This window comes from Bubalus bubalis, chromosome 2 (genome assembly GCF_019923935.1).
Source record: "Bubalus bubalis isolate 160015118507 breed Murrah chromosome 2, NDDB_SH_1, whole genome shotgun sequence".
Taxonomy (NCBI): domain Eukaryota; kingdom Metazoa; phylum Chordata; class Mammalia; order Artiodactyla; family Bovidae; genus Bubalus; species Bubalus bubalis.
The window spans coordinates 12184161-12207381 of record NC_059158.1 but is presented as its reverse complement, the minus strand read 5'-3'; the positions used below and the strand labels follow the sequence as shown (position 1 = coordinate 12207381).

The window sequence follows — 23221 nt, the reverse complement described above, 5'->3', positions numbered from 1 at the left end:
ACCCTGTTGGAATATTTATGGCTGGGCAGCTTGTAGCGATTTCGGCCGTGCATTCATTTCCCTCTGCACACTATTTCCTTCGTGGCTTTCTCTTCAACAGCTTTATCCTGTTTCATTTCCCTCAGCACTTTCCCCCTTCTTCCAAAATTAGCTCTACTAAAATTTAATGTCTTTAGTTTCCCCTTCTGCTGTGGCTTCAATTCTCTCTGGTATAAACACAACTATTATTAGCCAATCTCTTTGCTGGTGGGCAAGTCTGTTGCTGCAGTATCCACTCTCTTGCTGTGCCCTTGGTCTTGAATCCACACAAACACGGCTGCGCTTGCTTCACCCCTTGCCTGTGCTTGGCATGAAGCTCTGGCCTGTGCAAATGACGTGCCTCTTCTGTAAGTTTTCTCTGCTCTCAGGGCGCCCTAGTATGTCACAGAGTATAGGGTATCTGGCTAACTGCTCCCCCTCTGATGCTGTCAACACCGCCTAAACTGCTATGACAGTCCATCCTATGGTTAAAGACGTGAATTCCCCTTGGACTGACTGTTAAAAGGGAACACGCTGAAGAGAACCACAGCCTGATTTTTTTTTTTTTCTAACGTGCTTCATTCTCTGACACTGCCGAAGCCATTCACGTGGAATATGCATGCTTTCTCTCTCAGCTTACCAGTTTCAAGATGTTCAGTCTGGGCTTGCTCTGTGCTGTGTTTAGGGTATTTTATTCAGCATTCAACTTGAAAGCTTCATTTGATGGACACGACTGAAAGATTGAGGCAAAAAAAAAAAAAGAAAAATTGTTGCTGTTTATGCTCCCAGCCTTCTGGAAGAGTGGAAAAATACTCACCTCTCCTGAACATTTGCTCCACTGCAGTTGCCAAATTATCTCACAGCCAGTCACTCTCCAACTTGACAGCATGGTATTTATTTTTAAAAAATTATGCATTGTGGTGTCTGTTTCTGTCTATGACACGTTCCTTATAATAATAATGGTAGTACTTTGGCCTTTCCATCTTGCCTTTTAATTCAAGAATCTTCCAGGGCTTTGGACCCCTCATCACCTCTGTGGCATTTCATAGACAAAGAGGCAAAGGCGGGGATTAAGTTACAAGAAGGGCAGAGCTGTAGGGTGGGTTCTCAGCAAGCCTGGTCTCAGCCAACTGGAATGTCTTCTATCTCCATCTTAGTGACCTTCCTTCTCTCTTCCCACTCCCTCCTGCTTTTTTTTTTTTCATTTAATTTTTATTTTATATTAGAGTACAGTTGACTTACAATGTTGTGTTAGTTTTCAGGTGTATAGCAAAGTGGTTCAGTTATCCTGAACCACTTTGCTGGTTCATAAACATATACCTGTTCTTTTTCAGATTCTTTTCCCATTTAGGTTATCACAGAATATTGAGTAGAGTTCCTTGTGCTATACAGGAGGTCCTTGTTGACTATCTATTATATATATATAGTAGTGCTGCTGCTGCTGCTAAGTCGCTTCAGTCGTGTCCGACTCTGTGAGACCTCACAGACGGCAGCCCACCAGGTAGTGAGTACATGTTAACTCCCAACTCCTAATTTACCCCCACCTTCCCCCTTTAGCTATGGTTTTTCCTGTGGTCATGTATGGATGTGAGAGTTGGGCTGTGAAGAAGGCTGAGCGCCGAAGAATTGATGCTTTTGAACTGTGGTGTTGGAGAAGACTCTTGAGAGTCCCTTGGACTGCAAGGAGATCCAACCAGTCCATTCTGAAGGAGATCAGCCCTGGGTGTTCTTTGGAAGGAATGATGTTAAAGCTGAAACTCCAGTACTTTGGCCACCTCATGTGAAGAGTTGACTTCTTGGAAAAGACTCTGATGCTGGGAGGGATTGGGGGCAGGAGGAGAAGGGGACGACAGAGGATGAGATGGCTGGATGGCATCACTGACTTGATGGACGTGAGCCCGAGTGAACTCCGGGAGTTGGTGAGGAACAGGGAGGCCTGGCCTGCTGCGATTCATGGGGTCGCAAAGAGTCGGACACGACTGAGTGACTGATCTGATCCCCCTTTAGCAACCATAAGTTTGTTTTAAAAAACTGTGAGTCTGTTTGTTTTGTAAATAAGTTCATTGTATTAAGTTTTTAGAGTCCACATGTAAGTGAGACCATATTTGTTTTTCTCTTTCTGATTTACTTCACTTAGTTATGCTTATCCCTAGGTTTTTTCAGATTGCTACAAATGACATTATTTCATTCTTTTTTTATCCTGCTTTCTTATTAGTGGTAAACTGCTTCCCAAATCCCTCTCTTTCTCTTTGCATTTTCCCACTATTCACAGACTCTTTATTTATTTTCATTGGAGTATAATTTCTTTACAACGTTGTGTTAGTTTCTGCTATACAACAAAGCGAATCTGCTATATGTATATTTATATATATATACATGTATGTATATATATATATATGTATGTATATATATATATATATATATATATATCCCCTCCCTCTTGGACCTCCCTCCAAGGTTTTAGACCTTAATAGTATGCCTCACTATTTCAGAAAAGAGAATTATTTGGAGTATACTAGAACCTGAACAATAGTTTTGAATCCCTTGGCATGATAGGGGTATGTTAAATACCTTAACAGCATATTCATCCATTGGATTTTTAATGGCTGAACTGAGTTTTGAAGAACAAATAAGAGTTAACCAGGCAAGAGGGGAGAAAGATCATTCAACGTAGAGGAAGCAGCATATGCAAAGTCCCTGTGGTTGGCAGGTGCACAATAGCTTGTATAAAAAGAAAAAGGGTTGGTGGGGCTGGAGCAGGCTCAGGGGTCAGAGAGAATATAGAACCTGAAGGGGTGGGGACAGGGCTGGAGCAGTCCATTTGGAGCTCCATTGACCTCATCAAGAATCTTTGTCAAAGCAATGGTGAGCCTTCAAATACTTTGGGGGATAGAGTGATTAAAAAAAAATCTGAGTTTTTAAAAGATCACTCAGACCATGAATTGGAACAAAAACTGAATCGAGTGGCATGGCTCTACAATTGACATGGTGGGGGTGGGGAGAAAGCCAATAACCCCAGGGGATGGCAGACATGTTTTAGAACTTCCTTGGGAGCTCTAGGTGTTTTCAGCTATCTGGTTGCCTGGAAGAAAATGGGTCAAGATGAGGAGGTCATAGAGGGTAGGGGCCTAAGCTCCAGAGGCAATGAATTTGGAGCTAACCTGGTGCCCAAAGGAACATCAGGTTGTAGGTGAGGCAAAACCACTGCAGATTCTGGAAAGACTCAGAATAGCTCCATCAACCAAGCAGGAGGAGAAATCCCCAAAGACTGGATAATTACCTCGAGAAGATGTCTTTAAGCTAGAAGAGATGACAAGCTCACGTGTTGTGTGCCACCAGCAAAAATGGAGGCTAAAGAGCAAGATGAAGTTAGTAATGGAAAGTAAAGTGTATGGTATGTAAATCCAAAACCGTTAGAAACTGATTGAGTCAACAGTGCAAAATGACTCATGTACGGTGCCTTCAAAATTGACTAATCTTATACAATTTGATATCCTTGTCGATGTCAGCTTCCCTTGATTTGGGGAGCAGCATATTTGGAAACAAGTGCTGATCTTGATAATGACTATTACCTATGGCTCTGAAGGAAGTGAGCTTAGGTGTGTGTGTGCACCTGTGCATGCTCAGTCATGACTGACTCTTGCGACCCCATGGACTATAGCCCACCAGGCTCCTCTGTCCATGGAGTTTTCCAGGCAGTAACATTGGAGTGGGTTGCCATTTCCCTCTCCAGGGGAATCTTCCCAACCTAGGGATCAAACCCACATCTCCTGCATTGGCAGGCGGATTCTTTACCACTGCCCCATTAGGGAATCCCCCCAGTGAGCTTATAAGATGTAATTTTTGACTCAGCTTGATAAACAGAGAATTGCACCTAAAATATTCGAATAGATCCATAACATGCAAATGTATTGATGGATGATAGAAAATGTAACTCTGGCTAGGTCAGAAATTGCACTGGCCTGAGCAATGTCTTCTCCCTTAAAGCAAGCTCTCTAGAAAGTGAAATCACCACAGGGGGCTTGGTGAGTATGGCATCAGAATTGGATTGGAATGTTTAATGGCATAGAGTCTGATAGTCCCCTCGCTAAGATGGGAACATAACTTTCACCCTCTCCCCTCAGAAGTGCTTGGACAGGCATGGCCAAGCTTCTCTCTCCCACTTTTCTTTCTCTTTGCACCATAGTCTTTTCATTTTCAGCCATTGATTTCTCAGATATTTGCCCACACAGATGAAGACCCACTGGTCAGAATTTGCTCTTTTTTTTTTAATATCAAGAGCTTCCTACTGAGCTTGAAAGAAGTGCAAATTCTGATGCCTTTTATAGTATGAAAACCAAACTCAAGTACCCTTCAGCCTTCATTACAGCAAGTCTTGTTATTTAGAAGTTAACCAATTGGAAATTCATTGCATTGCAGCCTCTGATGAATGAACATAGTCATTCCATTTAGCCCATCACAAATGTGTCCTTCTCCAAAGGTGAGTAATTCCAATTTTCATGCCTCGGCTGCTGAATCTGCAGGACTGGCTTCTCATCATCACAAACTCTGCAGAGTAAACATAGAGGAAATGTCCAGAAAGTGGGGAAATCAAGAGGGTTGCTGGCCATCCTTTAGTTCTCACCTTTCTTTCTTTCTTCTTGTATTTTCCTTCTACCCCTCCAAACCCAGCTTCTGTTCTTCTCTTACCCCAGTACATAGGCATAAAGTCCCATGGAGGGAGAAAAGCAAAACCTGGGGAACAGGGTCAGACTATAGATGGGGTTGATGAAAAAGCTTTGATGTGATTTCACCTCCCAAGACATTCATGCTTCACGCACAACTGGTACCTCTCATGGCCATTGTTCCAAAGCATCTCCTTGTTGCCTCATCTGTATCCTTGGCTATCCTTAGTTCACTCATCATCTAACTTAAGACTTCCACTGTCACTTTGGTTATCCTTCCCTGTTGTCTTCCCCATGTGGAAATGAAGGGGTGTGTGTGTGTGCGTGTGTGCACATATGCACGCACGTGCTGATAAATTAAATTGGATTAGAATGGATTAGAATGAATTGAAAGCCAGGGAGAAAGCTATCCACCCACTACTGCACAAACAGCTCCCTAGAAGGGAGATAGGATTGATGAGAACCCCACACTCCAATCCTCTGGACCTTATTTACTTTTTCCAACTGCACTTTTCATTCTCTGTGATTTTACCTGGTAAAAAAGGAAGTAAGGATGAGATGCCATCAGTGTTTGCCCAAGCACTCTGCTTCGACTTCCTCTAGTACCAAAGAGACAGAGGCTCTGCTCTGGGCCACGGCAGGTGCTAAAGTATTACATTAAATCAGCTAATCCCAGGCTCTTCCTTCTGCTTGTTTGTTGAAACAGCTGATGGCATCAGGACGTAGGCCCTCCCCAGACAATGAGGACCCTTTGAATGAATTACATTGGTTTCAGATAATGTTAATGACCCATCATTTCCATTTGAACAAGTCAATAGGTGGCCACTTAATAAACAAAGGTAGCCAATGATGATAAGCTAGACACTAGACTAGATGATAAGCTAGACACTAGCTAGATACCAACTCTGGGAGTTGGTGATGGATAGGGAGGCCTGGTGTGCTGCAGTCCATGGGGTCACAAAGAGTTGGACATGACTGAGCAACTGAACAGAACTGAGACACTAGACGTGTGATAAATAAAGATGGTCCATCATGATAAAGCAGTTCCCATATGGCACTAGTAGTAAAGAACCCGCCTGCCAATGCAGGATATATGAAATGGGGTTCAATCCCTGGGTCGGGAAGATTCCCTGGAGGAGGGCAAGACAACTCACTCCAGGATTCTTGCCTGGAGAATCCCATGGACTGAGGAGCCTGGCAGGCTACAGTCCTTAGGGTCACAAAGAGTTGGACACAGCTGAAGTGACTTATGCATGCACAAATCACGGTAAAGTTGCTTTGAGGTAATTTTTTTAAATTTAATTATTTTTTCTTCCAGTTTTATTAAGATATAATTGCCGCACTATACCCTGTGAGTTTCAGGGGTGCAGCAGGATGATTTGACTAAGGCAGTTTTCTGCCATGCCTCTCGTTATGCTGAAGATCCTCAAGTATTCTTTGTGGTCGTCGACTGGCTTCCCTCCCAGGATGTCTCACAGAAATGTGATGGTGGCACCTTAGTGCTCAGATATAATTGCCAACTAAAAATAGGAAAGAAGAAAAAGAATCTAGCTTTAGAAAAATGACAGATTGGCAGGCTGAAGGTGGGTTAACAGGAACAGGAATTATCTGCTTGAATGATACTCATTCCACGGTCCTGGTCCCATTAACACTGCAGGCAGGACTGAGATGCTGGTTCCATTAACACACCCATCCGAGTTCTCTCTGTTTCCCCTGTTCTCCAGTACTGATCAGTTCCTTTAAAAAGTGTCCTCAGGCTGAAATTTTCCCTGTTTGACATCAATCCAAAGGTAAATTGCCTGCAAAGTTTGAGACAAATTGTAATTGTGTTCATGTCTGCTTCACAACGTGTACAAGCCTTCTTTTCCAGTCAATTTTCATTTTTGAGGGTTTTTCTCTACAGCTCGCTTTGCGTCACTGACAATGATTTGATAACAGACTTTTGCCTGCTGCATTGTCTAAGGAGGAGCTATTTTTACTTTTGCGCATTTAAAAAGAAGAGAGAGTAAACATCATGGCATTATTGTGCCAGGGTGGTGCGATGGTAATGAGCCTGCCTGCCAATGCAGGAGACGCAAAAGATGTGAGTTTGATCCCTGGGTCGGGAAGATTCCCCCAGAGTTGGAAACAGCAACCCACTACAGTATTCTAGCCTGGAAAATTCCATGGACAGAGGAGCCTGGTGGGCTACAGTTCATGGGGCCACAAAGAGTCAGACACGACTGAGCAACTGAGCACATATATACAAGTCGCATAAATAAAATACAGTAAGTGTTAACAAGATATATTACCTGGAATTATATTCATATCATGACAGCTAAACAAAAAGAGATAGAGATAGTTAGGCAGATAGATAGATATACATATGGACATAGTTGTGTTGGTAACACATAAACATAGTTTATGTTTATACATATCTAGACAGATCCATTCATCTCTTTATCAGTGATGAATCTAATTTTGACATAGAGATCAAGATTTTGCTGATGGACCTTTATATGTTCTTTCTTGTCCCTGTAGATTAAATGGCTTGTATTCTTTGGAGGAACATGGACTCTACCTTAAGACTATAGGAAATGCCTGCTGGTTTATGCCCAGCCTTCCTGGTTGAAGAATGTTTCAAGCCACGTTGCTTGGGCTGTAACCAAGGATGTCTGTAACTCAGCAGTCCTGTTACCTGAAATATGTTTTTGAAGGTCATCTCAACATCAATTCCATCATGTCTCAGGGTGGCAGGATCCCAGTGGGTTAGAAAAGTGAAAGTGAGAGTATTAGTTGCTCAGTCATGCCTGACTCTTTGTGACTCCATGGACTGTAGCCCACCAGGCTCCTCTGTCCATGGGATTTTCAGGAAAGCAATACTGGAGTGGGCAGCCATTCCTTTCTCCAGGGGATCTTCCCAGTGCAGGGATTAAGTCCAGGTCTCCTGCACCACAAGCAGATTCTTTACCATCTGAGCCACCAGGGAAGACGTGGACTAGAGAGCCAGTGTGTAAAGCCAGACCGAGGATGGTAGCAAAGCTGACCAGAATGTTGGAGCTAGTGAACAGGTTCAGGGTGTCTGAGTTTTTATGTGGGGTTTCACCAAAGCTTCCCAATTGCCAGAGATGTTCCTTTGAATGATTCCAGACCTTAACTGCACTAACCATTCATGGGGCCACTTTGCCAGGATGGAAATGTTATATTGTTATGACTTCTTCATTTTCCTTTTGTAAAGAACAGAAGGCACTTTTGACTAGATCTTGTAGGTAGAGGGCCCTTTTCCTTCTTTACAAGTCAACATGTAACTGAAATTTGTAAGAAAGAAATAAACAAGCCACTTAGTCTCCATGACTTGCCCTATTCTAATTTCTGCATTTTCTTCTTCATTTTATTGGTTATAGAAAGAGAAGGAATGAGATTAGACTGGATTTTTGAAAGGTATGTCTGTTTTCATCGAATCTGATAAATGTAATTGTACCCAGTTTTAGAAATGCGTTAAGAGGAAATATTTGTTTACACCTTAAACTGCATAAAAAGCAATATTGCTTCAGTCTTGTTAAATCAATTACTCTCTGGGCTTTCAGAAGTTGGCAAGCAATTCTGCATGCCCTCAAAAAGAGCTGAGGTTGCAGAATTATTATTTAAAATCTATATGATTCACCTCCTCCAAAAAATCAAACATAATCCCTTCTGAAATTCAGATTGGACAATTTCAATCACAAAAACATACATTTATTATTTCTGGCACTCCCTAGGTGTGAGGGACTTCTTGGGCCATTCAATCTGGCCCAGCTCTCATAATGAAATCTATCCCTTAGATAAAAGAAAATAAACAGACTTGGTAGCTTAAGCTAACATGATTTTCTGAGTTTTGGAGGGCAGCAGATTGTTTATTTTTTTTTTCAACCTGATAAGTTTCCAAGGCAAAATGATTTATCTCTGTCCGGTTCTTCTTGGGATATTCACTGGGCAGAAAGTGGATTAAGGAAGAAGTATAGAATGGGCTGAAATAGAAAGGCAAGGAACTCTACGGGCAATGCTGAATGGGCAACGGCCTAACCCGATTACTGTGTATCCTCCAAAGAGAGCAAAAATCAAATTAAATTGGAGAAAAAGAAAGTAGAAAGAGAAGGAAATTGCAATATTTTGGTCTAAGGGAGATTGCATTGTAGGGTTAATAGAATTTAGATGGCAACATCATTTTTAAAACTAGATTGGCTTATGCCTATAATTCCTCAATGTACTGTTCACAGGCAAGGTTTGTGTGTGTCTTTCTCTGACATGACACGAGAAAAAAAAATGTTCACAAATGATAATTGCCTAGTGCCAGCAGTCACATAGTTCCCTTTCAAAAGAGAACAGGGAAAAGAGCTGTTGCCAAGGCGAGCTCAAGGCTGTAAGACCCAAGAGTTCTCCAGTATCTGAGTCCCACCCACAGCTGTCATTTCTCTCCAAGGCATCTGCTTGGCACCTGGAGAAGCTCCGTTCCCCAGGCTGACTTAGAGGAACTGCCCAGCTGGGATCTGCTTAATCCAACAAGAACTCTCCAGTAACAGTAACCCCATGGGCTTGGGAGGCTCAGCGCTCTCTGAAGGGGGTGCCCTGCAGTGTCACAAATAGATCTTATGCTCTAGAGACAAGACACACATAGACTTGTGAGCAACCCAGTATGAGTCCAAGTTGAATGTGAAGATATGCCTTATTGGTGTACAGACCAGCTGTTCTCAAGGTTGTCATGATCATGGGGAGAGAAAAAAGTGGAGTTAGGGCCACCATTGCTGTAGGGGGGCTTGCTAGGTGGTGCTAGTGGTAAAGAACCTGCCTGCCAATATAGGAGACATAAAAGATGCCAGTTCAATCCCTGCATTGGAAAGATCTGCTGGAGAAGGGCATGGCGACCCACTCCAGTTATTCTCGCTTGGAGAATCCCAGGTTCCTTTAGGAACCTGGCGGGCTACAGTCCATGGGGTCGCCAAGAGTCAGACATGGCTGAAACGACTTAGCACGCACGTACCCATTGCTACAGCACCAGATTCCACGACCTGTCTTACCACAATCACAGGCAGCATTCAGACAGCGCCAGGTGTGCTGGGGGCAGGGGTGGGGAGTGAAGCGCTTTAGGGCCTCAATGCAATGCTGTGTGTGGTCAAGAGCAGAAAATGAAGAATAGCTACCTCTCAGGAGAGGTTGTCCATACGATGCCTTCAGTTAACTCCTGGTGTTAACGTGAGCTTTGAATTGCATTGTCTTCCCCAAATGAAGGATTAGGAAACTAAAGCTGAGTGTGGTAAGTAGTAGGTAGTTGTTGGGAAAACCTGAATTCAAACAGTGGTCTGAGTTCCAAGGCCATTCCCTTAACTTTGAGGTCTTACTGCTCTCTGCTGAGTGGGCATGGGGGTAGAGCCCATGATCTCTGTCAGTAACTGTGAAACACACCTCCAATACATGCCTCAGTGACAGCTGTAGGAGGAAGTTTTAAGAGAAGGTTCTGGGGAGGAAGAAAGGTTTTCAAAAATTGTTAGGGTTGAGTAGGCAAAGGGAAAGGATGTTTAGATGGTGGAGACAGACTGGGAGACGTGGGCAGGGCAGTCCCAGTTAACCATCTGGGAAAAAGGACATTAAGAAAATTAAACTTACACCTCAGTCTTGCTCTCCACGTGCTGCCAGGCATGTACCACAAACCTTCTCCTCAGACACACAATTCCCAATGACGTTTTCTTCCTGTCTTTTCATAAAGCTATCATGTTCAGTCATTCACAAAACCCCAGGGTATCACAGGACCTTGATCCAGATCAGACAAACACTTCCAGGGACGGGGAGCTCACTACCCCTCAAGGGAGCACAGTTCTTTGATGGACAGCTTTCGTTCCTAGAAAGCACTTCCTTTTGTTACCTCTGCTTCTTAAAGCCCCTCCGATATTTAAAGACCACTATCCACTATTCACTATACTGAATTTCTTCCTCTCCAGGCCAAACAAATACAGTTTCCCCATTTTTAAAACTGCCCCCATGCCTTTGCTTTGATGCAACTACTTCCAGTTTCTAACTTCCTGAACACAGCACAGCTTTGGGAAGCAGGGAGTGAGTTCACATTAGCAGATCTACGTACAAAGAGTACCACTTAAGAGAGGCATAAAGGCTCCGAGAGGAGATGAAAATCATATCACCTGTACATATGTGCTAGTAGCTAAAGTGCAACAACATTGCCTGCCATATGAGGGATCCCTCAAGTCTTACTGCAGCTTTAAGAACTTCAGAAGTATATCTGCTAAAATCTTACACTATCACACCACTGGGAAGTTAAATCGTGTACATTTCTATTGTATTTATTACGTCTTATAAACTTTTAATAAAACATTTTTATGAGAATATTTGTTTCTGGCAACCTTGGTCATCTTCAGAACGCCAGGGCTCCCCTTAGAGATGTGTGACTCCCCTTCCTGACCTGCACATAATGGGAATTTTCCATGGTTAGGTGGCCGAATGTAGACCCTCCATATCAGGAGTTGGTGACTATTAGGAACCCGAAGGCCACATTTCAGACACACAAATCTATGCTCAACGTCTCTCTTTCTTAGCATCCTCAAAGTGTCTTTGGGCTCCAAGATGGCTACTTGAGTGCCTGCCATCACATCTCTGTTCCATTAAAACAGTGGGAAGAAGCAAAACAGCAGAAATGGACACTTCTCCATTCTTTTAAGGAAGCTTCCCAGAGTTCCTACACAGTACTTTCACTTATATCTTATTGACTAAAATTAAATCATAGCTAGACTTTGGCAACATAGCTGTGAGGAAGGCTTAAAAATCTTGTCTTTATTCCAAGCAACAGCACAGTCAGTTTAAAAAGTAATGGATTCTATGACTAAGCAAAATGGGACGAATGCATGTTGGAAGATGATTAGAGTTTCTGTTCTCTTCAACCAGCATTGTATGAGAGCACATACTCCCCCATATTCTCACCACCACTGAGTATTACTGTTTCTTAACATCTTTGCCAATTGACATGCTCTAAATGGCATCATGTTATTTTATTTATGTTTCTCTCATTACTGAAAAGAGTGAGCATGCATACATATTTATTAACTACTGGTAGTCTTTTCTGATAAGTTGCTCTTTATACCCATAGCCTACTTTTCTTTTTCATCTTTTTCTTACTGATTATTAACAGCCTTTTATTTATTAGAAATATAAACCATATACCAGGCAAACTTTTCCCCTGTTTTTAAAATTTTACCATTAAAAAAATATTTTATGTCCCTTAGCCATCAGTATGGATACTATCCAAAAAAAGCCAGAAGGTATGACAATTGTTGGCAAGGATATGGAGAATTTGGGATCCTTGTGCACAGTTGATGGGAATGTAAAATGATGAAGTGCTATGGAAAACATTATAGCAATTCTTCAAGATATTAAAAATAGAATGACCAGGGGATTCAGTCATTCCACTTGATATAGACCCCAAAGAACTGACAGCAAGGTCTTAAAGAGATATTTGTACATTCACATTCATGGCAGCCTTATTCACAATAGCCAAAATGTGGGACTAACCCAAATGCCCATCAGCAGATGAACAGATAAAATACAGCATGTAGTACAATGGAATATTAATCAGCCTTAAGAAGGAAGGAAAACCTAACATTTGCCACAGCATGGATAAACCTTGAGGATACTATGCTAAAGGGAATCAGCCAGTCACAAAAGGACAAATATTATATGATTCTACTTATACGGGGATACCTAGAGGGGTCAAGTTCATAGAGGTAGAATGCAGAATGGTAGTTGCCAGGGGAGGAGAGAAGGGAGCAACAGGGAGTTTTTTAATGGGTTACAGAGTTTTAGTTTTGTCAGATGAAAAGAGCTCTGGAGATTGGTTGTGAAGCAATGAGAAAGTACTTAACACTACCCAACTGCACACTTAAAAATAGTTAAGATAATAAATTTTATGTTGTGTATATTTACCATAATTCAAATATATTTTCTTTCACTAGATTGAAAATCCTTCTCTTTTATAGTTTTTGCCTTTTGTATCATGCTTAGGAAGTCTTTTTTTACCTCCACGTGAAAAATGTTTTTACCTGTGTTTTTTTTTTTTTTCTGTGGTTGAGTGTGGGATACTCAGGTCCTATTGATTCATTTCCTAAGATATTATCAGTGGTTGATAATAATCAGTCCTTAGGCATCTCTCTTATTTACTTTTTTCCTGTAATCCCCACTTCCTATTCCATTCCTCTGCTTCATAAAACCATTCTAAGGTACTGAATATGTATCTTTTTCATTTGCATATGTTTTTGCTAAATATGTATTGTATGAGATTCACACATTTTAACTGACATAAACGATATTGTGTTATATTCCTCATTATGCTTCTTACTTGTTTCACTCAGCATTGCATTTTTAAGATGTTCTGTGTGCACTTGGTCCATCGCTTCTAATTTCTGCTCAGCCTTCCTTGGTGTGCCTCTTAACATTTTACCAATCTGCTGTCCCAGCACTGAACATTCCAACTGCCTCCAGCTTCCCATCACAAACAACACTGCATCCACTTATGGATTGTGTGAGATGGATTTCATTTTATCGGAATGAAGGACTTCTGTTCACCAAAGACTAACATTTATAAAACTGGTATTTTTAAAATGACAAAGAGAAAAATGGTATTCACAATGTGCAAATTAACAAGGGATTAATATCTACAACACACAAAGAACCTTCTCAAATCAAGAAGAAAAATACAGAAAGCCCAGTAGAGAATGGGCAAAGGAGGTAAACAGGTATTATAAAAATGAAAGTACAAAAAGCTAAAAAGTATTTGAAGAAATGTTTAAATTAATAATCTGAGATGTGCATTTTTAAACAAACTTGTGCTATTAGAATGACAAAACCCAGAAACTAGATAATATCACATATTTGTGTGGGGGGACACAAAATATTCTGCTCACACGGAACCCTTGCACTGCCAGTGGGAGTGTAAACTGCGGTCAAATTAAGTGCATACACACTCCTGACCCCAAATTCCACTCTTCCACCAGCACTTTTATAGTTTTGGGGGTTTATTTTTAGCACATAAATATTTACTCCTTCTGGGATTTATTTTGTTGTAGAGTATAAGTATTGAGCAATATTTATTTTCCCCAAATGTTTGGCCATTTGACTTAACACTTTTGGATAACACTACCTTTTCCTCCACTGTCACTCTATCATTTACTGACTTCCTATAGATTCCTGGGTCTGTTTCCAGGTTTTAGGTTTCTAAACAGTGTATCTTGGGGCTGCCAAGCAGTGACCCACTTGGAGAATGTTTAATCCCTCCTGTGCTTTGTGCTTTGATGTCAAGAGCCATGTACTAACTACAGATCCAAAGGAAAAACAGTCACAGAAACCAAGGGCTGTTTTTTCCTGATACTTATAAATTCCTGTTGGATGGAACTTTGGTTTCTGGCTTTTATTCTTAAATGAGCGAGCCGCTTCCACATTCCTCCTTCCTGGTCTCCCAAACGTCTTGTAGCATCTTCTTCCATTTCTTTGATTCAAGAAGTTAGATTTTTATTATTATTCTAAATATTTATTTATTTATTTGGCTGGGCTGGGTCTTAGCTGCGGCACTCAGGATCTGCGATCTTCGCTGGGGAATACCGGATCTTAAGCTACAGCATGGAGAAGGCAATGGCACCCCACTCCAGTACTCTTACCTGGAAAATCTCATGGACGAAGGAGCGTGGTAGGCTGCAGTCCATGGGGTCGCGAAGAGTCGGACACGACTGAGCGACTTCACTTTCACTTTTCACTTTTATGCATTGGAGAAGGAAATTGCAACCCACTCCAGTGTTCTTGCCTGGAGAATCCCAGGGATGGGGGAGCCTGGTGGGCTGCTGTCTCTGGGGTCGCATACAGTCGGATATGACTGAAGCGACTTAGCAGCAGCAGCAAGCTACAGCATGTGGCTGGAACCCAGGCCGCCTGCAATGGGAGCTCGGAGTTTTAGCCACTGGAACATCAGGAAGTCCCGAGAAGTCAGATTTTAAATCTCTCTTGTCTCCCCGTCTCATTCAGTGCCCAATTAATCCTGTTTCAAAAACAAAGTTTGAAGTCTTGAACAGAGCTTGGAAACCAGAAAACCTCTCTGGAGATTGGCAATTTAGCAACTTGAAGATTTCACACAGCCCAAAAAAAAAAAAACAAACCCCCCAAAACTCCACCTTCAGAACTGTAGCGCCTCTCGGTTCTTAACAGTGAGCCTGGGGGCACTCCCGCGAGATCACGCGTTCTTCCCGCGCATGCTCAGTCCAAGAAGCAAGATGTCTGACCACAGAGGGTTAACACCGTGAGAAGCTCAGACACCTGAAAACTATCTTCACATCAGGAGAATCAAGTCACATTGCCAGACTGCAGGAAAGTGTGTTCTTCTTGAAGAGTGTCAGTCCCTTTCGTCTTAAAAGATGCAGACAAGCACTTAAAGGCTGTCAATCATTTCCCTTGAGGGGAGACAAGAAACTTTTAACATGAATTGCCAATATTTTTCCACAGTAAGGTAAGTAGAAAATTGCTTTTAATGTTAAAAAAAAAAAAATTGCCATACCAAAAGACCAGGTTTTTTCCATGAGAATATTTCCATGAGAATATTCACTGCCTGTCAGATTAAATAATATTGGGTTGGTCAAAAAGTTTGTTAGAGTTTTTCTGGAAGATGTAAGGGAGAAACTTGAAAAAACTTTTTTTTTTTTAACTTTTCCAACCCAATAATGATAATAATAGATTTATTAAAGCATAAAGAAAAAGATCTCGTCTGACTTCCCTTGAAGGTGATGTTCCATAAGCAGCCTGGAGACAGATAATATGCCAGAATAGCATGTTTTCTGCCGAAGAAAGTTGACAACCAAATTGTGTTGTCGAACATAGCAGCCACCAGACACATGGAGCTATTTAAATTTAGTTAAAATTTGATAAAACTAGTTTTAGTCATACTAGCCACATTCCAAGTGCTTAACAGCCCCATGTGGCTAAATGGCTGCTATATTGAATAGCACAGGAATAGAACATTTGTATTATCACAGGAAGTTCTACTGGACACCACTGATTAGATCTTTTCTACTTAAAGTATAATCACTGGCCTCTCCTGGGAGCAGGGGTGGCTTCATGGGCATGTGGCCTGTAGAAAGGCAGAAGACCTCAAGGACTCTGCTCGTGGTTTAATACTTTGTTGTCACTATTTTGAAATTGTTAATTTTTTAATAAGAAATCCTGAAATTTCCTTCCCTCCTGAGCCCCACAAATGATGCAACCACTTCTGCCTGGGTGCTTCTTACAAATGCAGAACCTCAGTTACACTTGCTGAATCAGAACCTGAATTTTAACAAGACTCCCAGATGACTTAGGGCTTCCCCCGTGGCTCAGCAGTAAAGAACCCGCCTGCAATGCAGGAGACACAGGATTGATCTCTGGGTCAGGAAGATCCTCGGGAGAGGACATGGCAACTCACTCCAGTATTCTTGCCAGGAAAATTCCATGGACAGAGGAGTTCATGGGGTTGCAAAGTGCTGGACTTGACTGAGCACAGATGACTTATGGACATTAAGCTTTGAGAACCAGGATTTTGAAGAGTAATTCTCAAACATTTTAAATCTACAGACTCTTTCTTTAAACTGATTAAAATTTGCACAGATCCAAAGATATAAAATAGATGAAAATAATTATGCCCATTAGGCAATTATATAATAATTGATCAGCTTAAATAATATCAGGTTATTTGTAGATCCCTAGGATTTTATGGAAGAGCTTGAACACCTTTAGTCTAGAATTCTTTGGTTGGAGACAGTTTGCAATGTCAAGATAATTCCAATCCTATACCCTAGAACCAACAGACCCCAGGGAAGACAAGTTTCTTGGAATACACATATGAGAACCATGGTAACCATGGTGTTGTGCAATCTTTGTGTGTGATATTAGCCAACCCACATTAGGGCATATAGGGTCTTCCCATTTTGCACTGGGCACTTCACCACATCACCTCATTTACACTTCACAGGGCTGTATAGGAGAGCTGGCATGAATGGCATCTTACACACAAGTCAGTCAGTCAGTCAGTTCAGTTGCTCAGCTGACTCTTTGCGACCCCATTGACTGCAGCACTCAAGGCTTCTCTGTCCATCACCAGCTCCCGGAGCTTGCTCAAACTCATGTCCATCAAGTTGCTGATGCCATCCAACCATCTCATCCTCTGTTGTCCCCTTCTCCTCCTGCCTTCAATCTTTCCCAGCATCAGGGTCTTCTCTAATGAGTCAGTTCTTTGCATCAGGTGGCCAAAGTATTGGAGTTTCAGCTTCAGCATCAGTCTTTCCAATGAATATTTAGGACTGATTTCCTTTAGAATGGACTGGTTGGATCTCCTTGTAGTCCAAGGAACTCTCAAGAGTCTTCTCCAACACTACAGTTGTTACACACAAGTAAGTGAGGTTAGATTGGTTAAGTAACCTACCCAAACAGAAGCAGAATTTAAACTCAGGTTCAGAATTCAGATTAGGATGGAATGAATGAAATGCTCTCCAGTGCAAGCTGTAAGAGGGAGGGGGCACAAAAAACTCAGTAATCAAGGTAAATAATATTTAAACTCAATAATTTTAAAGATTCTGAATACAAAAGTATCCATGATGAACAAATTACCATAATTTGAAATAAAGACAGACTGTTGGTTGCGACCCTACACTATTGTGCAACAGGGACAATTGCTTTCAGGCAGCTCATTGCTCCCAGCACTGTAGGCCCTTCAGTCTCCACTGCCTTGATGCCCAGTGTTGACCATAGTTCATGAACAGATTGGACAACACAGACGTTATATGCAGTCTTGCTTTCTGATTGTAGAGATTTTATAAACGTTTCTCATTTTGTCTGAACTAGAGGAGGATGTTTTGATAAGCGTATAGTAGAGGTCGGGGCTTCCCTCTACAGAGGGAAGAATCTCTCTGCATTGTGGGAAGCCTGGATTCAATCCCTGGGTTGGGAAGATCCCCTGGAGGAGGGAAAGGCTACCCACTCCAGTATTCTGGCCTGGAGAATTCCACGAACTGTATAGTCCATGGGGTCGCAAACAGTGGGAGATGACTGAGCAACTTTCATTTACTCACTTAGAGGTCAGACTTTTTTTCTTTTGCCTCAGGCTGCAAATGTGGCTTGCCACTGCCCAGGTTTGTTCAATTCTAGATCCTGGGTTAGAAAGTCTACTTCTGCCTACGTCTGTGGCTCTGAATCCTGACTGCACATTCAAATAACCTGAGGAACCATCAAAACATCCCCATGCCCAGGACCCATCCTCAGAGTCCTTTTAGTTTACCCAGGTGGTTCTGAATGCGGCTTGGCTTTGGGTTTGTTGCAAAACTCACCAGTTCATTCTAATGTGTGCCCAAGGTTAATGATTTTGCACTCTGCACTGCCTCCCTTCAAGGACGACAGAAATCCAACACACAAAATGAACTTTCTGTAATGTGAAGTTGGCTGGAAAGCATATCCTTTTTCAGACTGGAACAAGAATCATAGAATTTTAGATCTAGATGGTGCCTTAGGAATCATAGATTGTAGAGCTAAAAGGACCACTAATTAGATTGCCAATCTTACTAATGAGAAACAGAGGCTCAAATATCATATGATCTCATTTATATGTAGAATCTAAAAGATAAAACCAAAGTCCCCAGATACAGAAAACAGACTAGAAGTGGGGGTGGGCAAAATGGATGAAAGTGGTCAAAATGTACAAACTTCCAGTTACAAAATAAATCAGCCATGGCAATGTACAGCATGGTAATTATAGTTAATGATACACCACTGTATATATGAAAGTTGCTAGGAGAGTAAATCTTAAAAGTTCTCATCATAAGAAAAAAATTGTAACTATGTGTGGTAAGGAATGTTAACTGGACCAATTGTGGTGATTTTGCAATATAAACAAATACCAAATCATTATGCTGTACACCTGAAACTAATATGTATAATATTATATGTCAGTTATACCTATGTCAGTTATGTTCTGCATACTTTCTCTGCATAACAAACCAACCCTAAAGTTAATAGTGTGAAAGGAAAACATTTTACTATGTCCACGATTCTGTGGGTCAAGGTTTTTGACAGGGCACTATATATGAGTGTGTGCATGCTAAGTCACTTCAGTTGTGTCCGACTCTTTGTGATCTTATGAATTGTAGCCTGTCAGGCTCTTCTGTCCATGGGATTCTCCAGGCAAGAATACTGGAGTGGCTTGTCATGCCTTCCTCCAGGGGATCTTCCTGACCCAGGGATTAAACCCAAGTCTATGTCTTCTGTAATGGCAGGCTGGTTCTTTAACAGTAGCACCACCTGGGAAGCCCCATGTCAATTATACACCTATTAAAACAAAGAAAACAGTGGGTTAGAAAGGTAACCAGACTTGCAAATGAGGGGCAGAGAGAGAGGAGCAAAGGGCTTCAGGAACTCAGCCCAAGCTCTTTTCAAGGCCCTCATGAGAGAATAATCAGTCCCCTCTCTCACCAAAGAGAAATTTAAGCAGCTCCCAAAGTCGGTAATTTCCCCTAAATCATAAGAATTATAGTAAAACTTGTCTGTTAATTCAGCATCTTACAACATTTTTTTAGAACAAATGTGATCAATCTGAATCCCAATTCATAAAGGATCAGCCTGCAAGCCAAACTGTTTATTTGGTCTGTACAATGCTTTCTACTCAATACTTTGTGATAACTTACATGGGAAAAGAATCTGAAAAAGAATGGAGATATATATATATATATATATATACACACACACATATATGAAACTGAATATTCACACCTGACATGCTATACACCTGACACTAACACAACATTGTAAATCAATTATACTCCAATATAAAATAAAAATTAAATTAATAAAATAAAAAGTTGACCCAAAGTTTAAACATGGAGAGACCTCACCTACAGTTTTAATATAATGTACTTCCTGTGCAGGCTTGGAATACTTGGCACTGGGTCCTGCATTCCTGAGCATAACAACTAGCCAGGCCTGAGTCACCACTGCCCATTGGAGGAAGCCTCCACCCCTTCCTGCTGCAATTCAGGACTCTAGGCTGGCTAAAAACGAAATCGGACATCTCCCAAGTGCCAGAACCCTCCACCCATCTGTTTCAGGCATTTGCATTGACTCTTTGGCCCGGGTTGTATTTGAGTTTGCAGCCCCTGGTCATGTTGTCACATGCCCATTGTTCCCCAGGCATTGGGGGCAGAAAGAGCAATTCCTGGGCTCCCTTCTGACTGGAAGAGCAGGAAAGGCTGGGTGGTGAGGTGGGTCCTCTATGGAGAACCCTCAGGGGGCTGGATCTTCTATTCTTGGGTTTTGCTGTCAATCATCCTAACACTGTGGACTAACAGATCCTGTCATTGGAAATCTCTGCCCCGCATCGTCAAGGTTCCTCTTCCTGCTGGCTTGCTTTCCGCCCCTTCCAGGATGCCCTCCCTCTTTTCATGTAAAGTCCACTCGTCCTTCCAGGTTCAGCTTCCTGGATTACTCTGATCCGTGGTGTCCTCTCCCTTCTCAGAAACTCCTCCCATGACATCATGTCAATACAGAAACCATATGCTCTTTTGATTTCCCCAGGCCGGAGGATAAGCTCCTTAAGTTTGCCTAGTTGTAATTCCTTTGAATCCTCCCTAACACCCTGGACGGTGCTGGACAAACAGAATCTTTACAATAGACCCTGTGCTTTTTAAACTCAGGATTCCCCTCAAACTCCCTCTGCCTTGGGAGCAGGCGATGCAGCTCCCAGTGTCAGGCACTAGAGGTCGCTCGGCCACACACATCTCGCCCTGCCCAGGTTTCCATGCCGCACACGGAGTACTAGCGCCTCTGGAAGTAGGGCAGGCTCATTTATTTCCTCTCCAACACAGCCTCGGGCCATCAGAGCGTCTGATGTCAGGGTCCCTGCCGCGCAAGCTGCAGAATGAAAACACTGCAAATAAGAAAGGTCACTGCCTCCGCTCTGCACATTTACTTCTCACCTGAAATCTCTGCTTCACTAGCAACATCCCGGCTCAAGCTCTGAATGTTTTTCCTGACTCAGTGTTCCAGCAGGAGGGAGAAGAAATCTGTGACTAGTGCGCACACGTGTGTGTCCTTACAGATTATTGCATCAGGTCCATGGGCCAGTGTTGTGTCAAGATAGGCTTCCATCTGCTCTCCTCTCCACCAACTCCCAGGAAGGTTCTGACCAGGGCACTGATGCCCCAAATCTGTTTTGCTTTGGCTACTGTTGTTTTCAATGAATAACAAGAATGACCTTTTAAAACAAGCCTTATCAAGTTGTTCAGCCTTGAAGTAAAGGCAGCAGTCAGGTTTTATTTGAGAGACTTGCTGAGCCCAACGCAACAATATGAGGGGAGCACAATAGGTCTGAAAATGGGACAGGTGCCATGGCAGATGGGAGGGGCAGAAGAGGGAAGACCTAAGGGAAAGCTGATCACGCACACCCAAGGGCCCAGCATGGTGTCATGTTGGCATTGCATGACCCTGACACTGGTTGAATCAGAGTGATTATAGAGCTTAGCAAGTAATGTGTCCATCACGGTGATTCAAATGAATGTCCAGACACTGGGAAGAAAGCTTGGAGTAGAGAAGACCTGGACCCTAAAGCTCGAAGAACAAACTTTCTGGGCTGGAATAACATATTTCAAGGCCATCTCATTGGTAACTTCTAAATAGCACTCTGCTGCTGCTGCTGCTAAGTCGCGTCAGTCATGTCTGACTCTGTGCGACCCCAGAGATGGCAGCCCACCAGGCTCCCCTGTCCCTGGGATTCTCCAGGCAAGAACACTGGAGTGGGTTGCCATTTCCTTCTCCAATGCATGAAAGTGAAAAGTGAAAGTGAAGTCGCTCAGTCGTGTCCGACTCTTCGCGACCCCATGGACTGCAGCCCACCAGGCTCCTTCATCCGTGGGATTTCCCAGGCAAGAGTACTGGAGTGGGGTGCCATCGCACTCAGACCTCTTTAAAAGAAAGGCCAATTTGTGTGTATGTCATCCATCAAAAGGATGCACTTAGTAGTAGTATAGCAACTCTGAAGCTGGCCTCCCTAAGTGGAAATCACAATTCTGACATTTACTAGGCATGACCTAAACGCTCTCTCTCAGTCTATTCATCTGGAAAATGGGACTAATAATAACACTTATTTCATTAGGTTAAACAAGTTCATATATGTGAAGTGCTTAGAATAGCATGTGGTACATAGTAAGTGCATATGTAAATATAAGCTAAAAAATTATCTGCTTTGCACAAAGATCACAATAAAGCCCCTCTTTTCCATGCTTGGCTGTGTCTGGAATAAAGAATGAAAAAAAACCTTTCCAATTTTATACCTAAGTGGTGACAATACCATTTTCAGTTCAACAATTCTTTCCTTTCTTACACAGTCAAGTTTATAATTATCTTTAAAGTGTTTATTTTCTTTTCATCCCACCTCTCTTTAAATAAAAATTCTGAAAAAGTGGGTAAGGGAACAAAATCAAGAATTGGTTCTTTGAAAAGATAAGTAAAATTGGCAAATCTTTCCCTGTATTAAGAAAAAAAGAGTGAGTGAGAGTGCTTAAATAACTAAAATCAGAAATGAAAGAGAAGTCATGACTACCAATTTTACAGAAGCAAAAAGGATTGTCAGAGAGCACTGTGACCAATCGTAGGCCGAGAAATTGAATAACCTGGATGAAAGGGACAAATTCCTAGAAACCCAACCTATCAAGACTCAACTGTGAAGAAATAGAACATCTGAACAGAACTATAACTAGTAAGGAAATTTAATCAGTAATAAAAAGCTTCCCAATAGAGAAAAGCCCAAGACCAGATGGCTTCTTTGGCAAACTCTACCAAACATTTAAAGAAGAATGACATCAAGCCTCCTCAAATTCTTCCAAAACTTGAAGAGGAGGGAACACTCCCAAGCTCATTTTAGGAGGGCAACATCTCCCTAATACTAGAGCCAGACAAAGACACTACAAGAAAAGACAACTACAGACCCTGATGAATATTGATGAAAAATTCTTAACAAGATTGTAGGAAACAGAATTTAACAGCAGACTTAATACTATTAAAAAATCAGTACCACCCAAAATGGTCTACAGCTTCAGTGCAATGCCTATCAAAATCCTGATCTTTTTTTTTGCAGAAATAGAAAAATCCATTCTAAAATACACATGAAATCTCAAGGAACCCTGAATAACCAAAGCAGTCTTGAAGCAGGGCAGTGTTGGAGATCTCACACTTCGTGATTCCAAAATTACTACAAAGTCACAGTAATCAAAACAGTGTAGTACTTGCATAAATACAGATATATAGACCAATGAAGAGTCCCTTGGACAGCAAAGAAATCAAAGCAGTCAATTCTAAAGGAATCAACCCTGAATATTCATTGGAAGGACTGATGCTGAATCTGAAGCTCCAATACTTTGGCAACCCGATTGAAGAACTGACTCCTTGGAAAAGACCCTGTTGCTGGGAGAGATTGAAGGCAAAAGGAGAAGGGGGCGGCAAAGGATGAAGTGGTTAGATAGCATAACCGA

General features: G+C 42.0%; 2 long non-coding RNA genes across 2 annotated transcripts in view; one reads left to right on the top strand and one right to left on the bottom strand.

Moving 5' to 3' along the window:
- Positions 1-5955: 5955 nt before the first annotated feature.
- On the bottom strand, positions 5956-14415 carry LOC123328238. Its single transcript, XR_006543052.2, has 2 exons — positions 14351-14415; positions 5956-6202 (listed from the first exon to the last, which is right to left on the bottom strand). It is a non-coding gene; the product is annotated as an uncharacterized LOC123328238 (long non-coding RNA).
- Positions 14416-15055: 640 nt separating this feature from the next.
- The window catches only part of LOC123329076, a 35505-nt gene continuing 27339 nt past the window's right edge, over positions 15056-23221 (top strand). The window contains exon 1 of the long non-coding RNA XR_006544224.2: positions 15056-15189. This is a non-coding gene — a long non-coding RNA (uncharacterized LOC123329076). The remainder of the gene's footprint in view (positions 15190-23221) is intronic.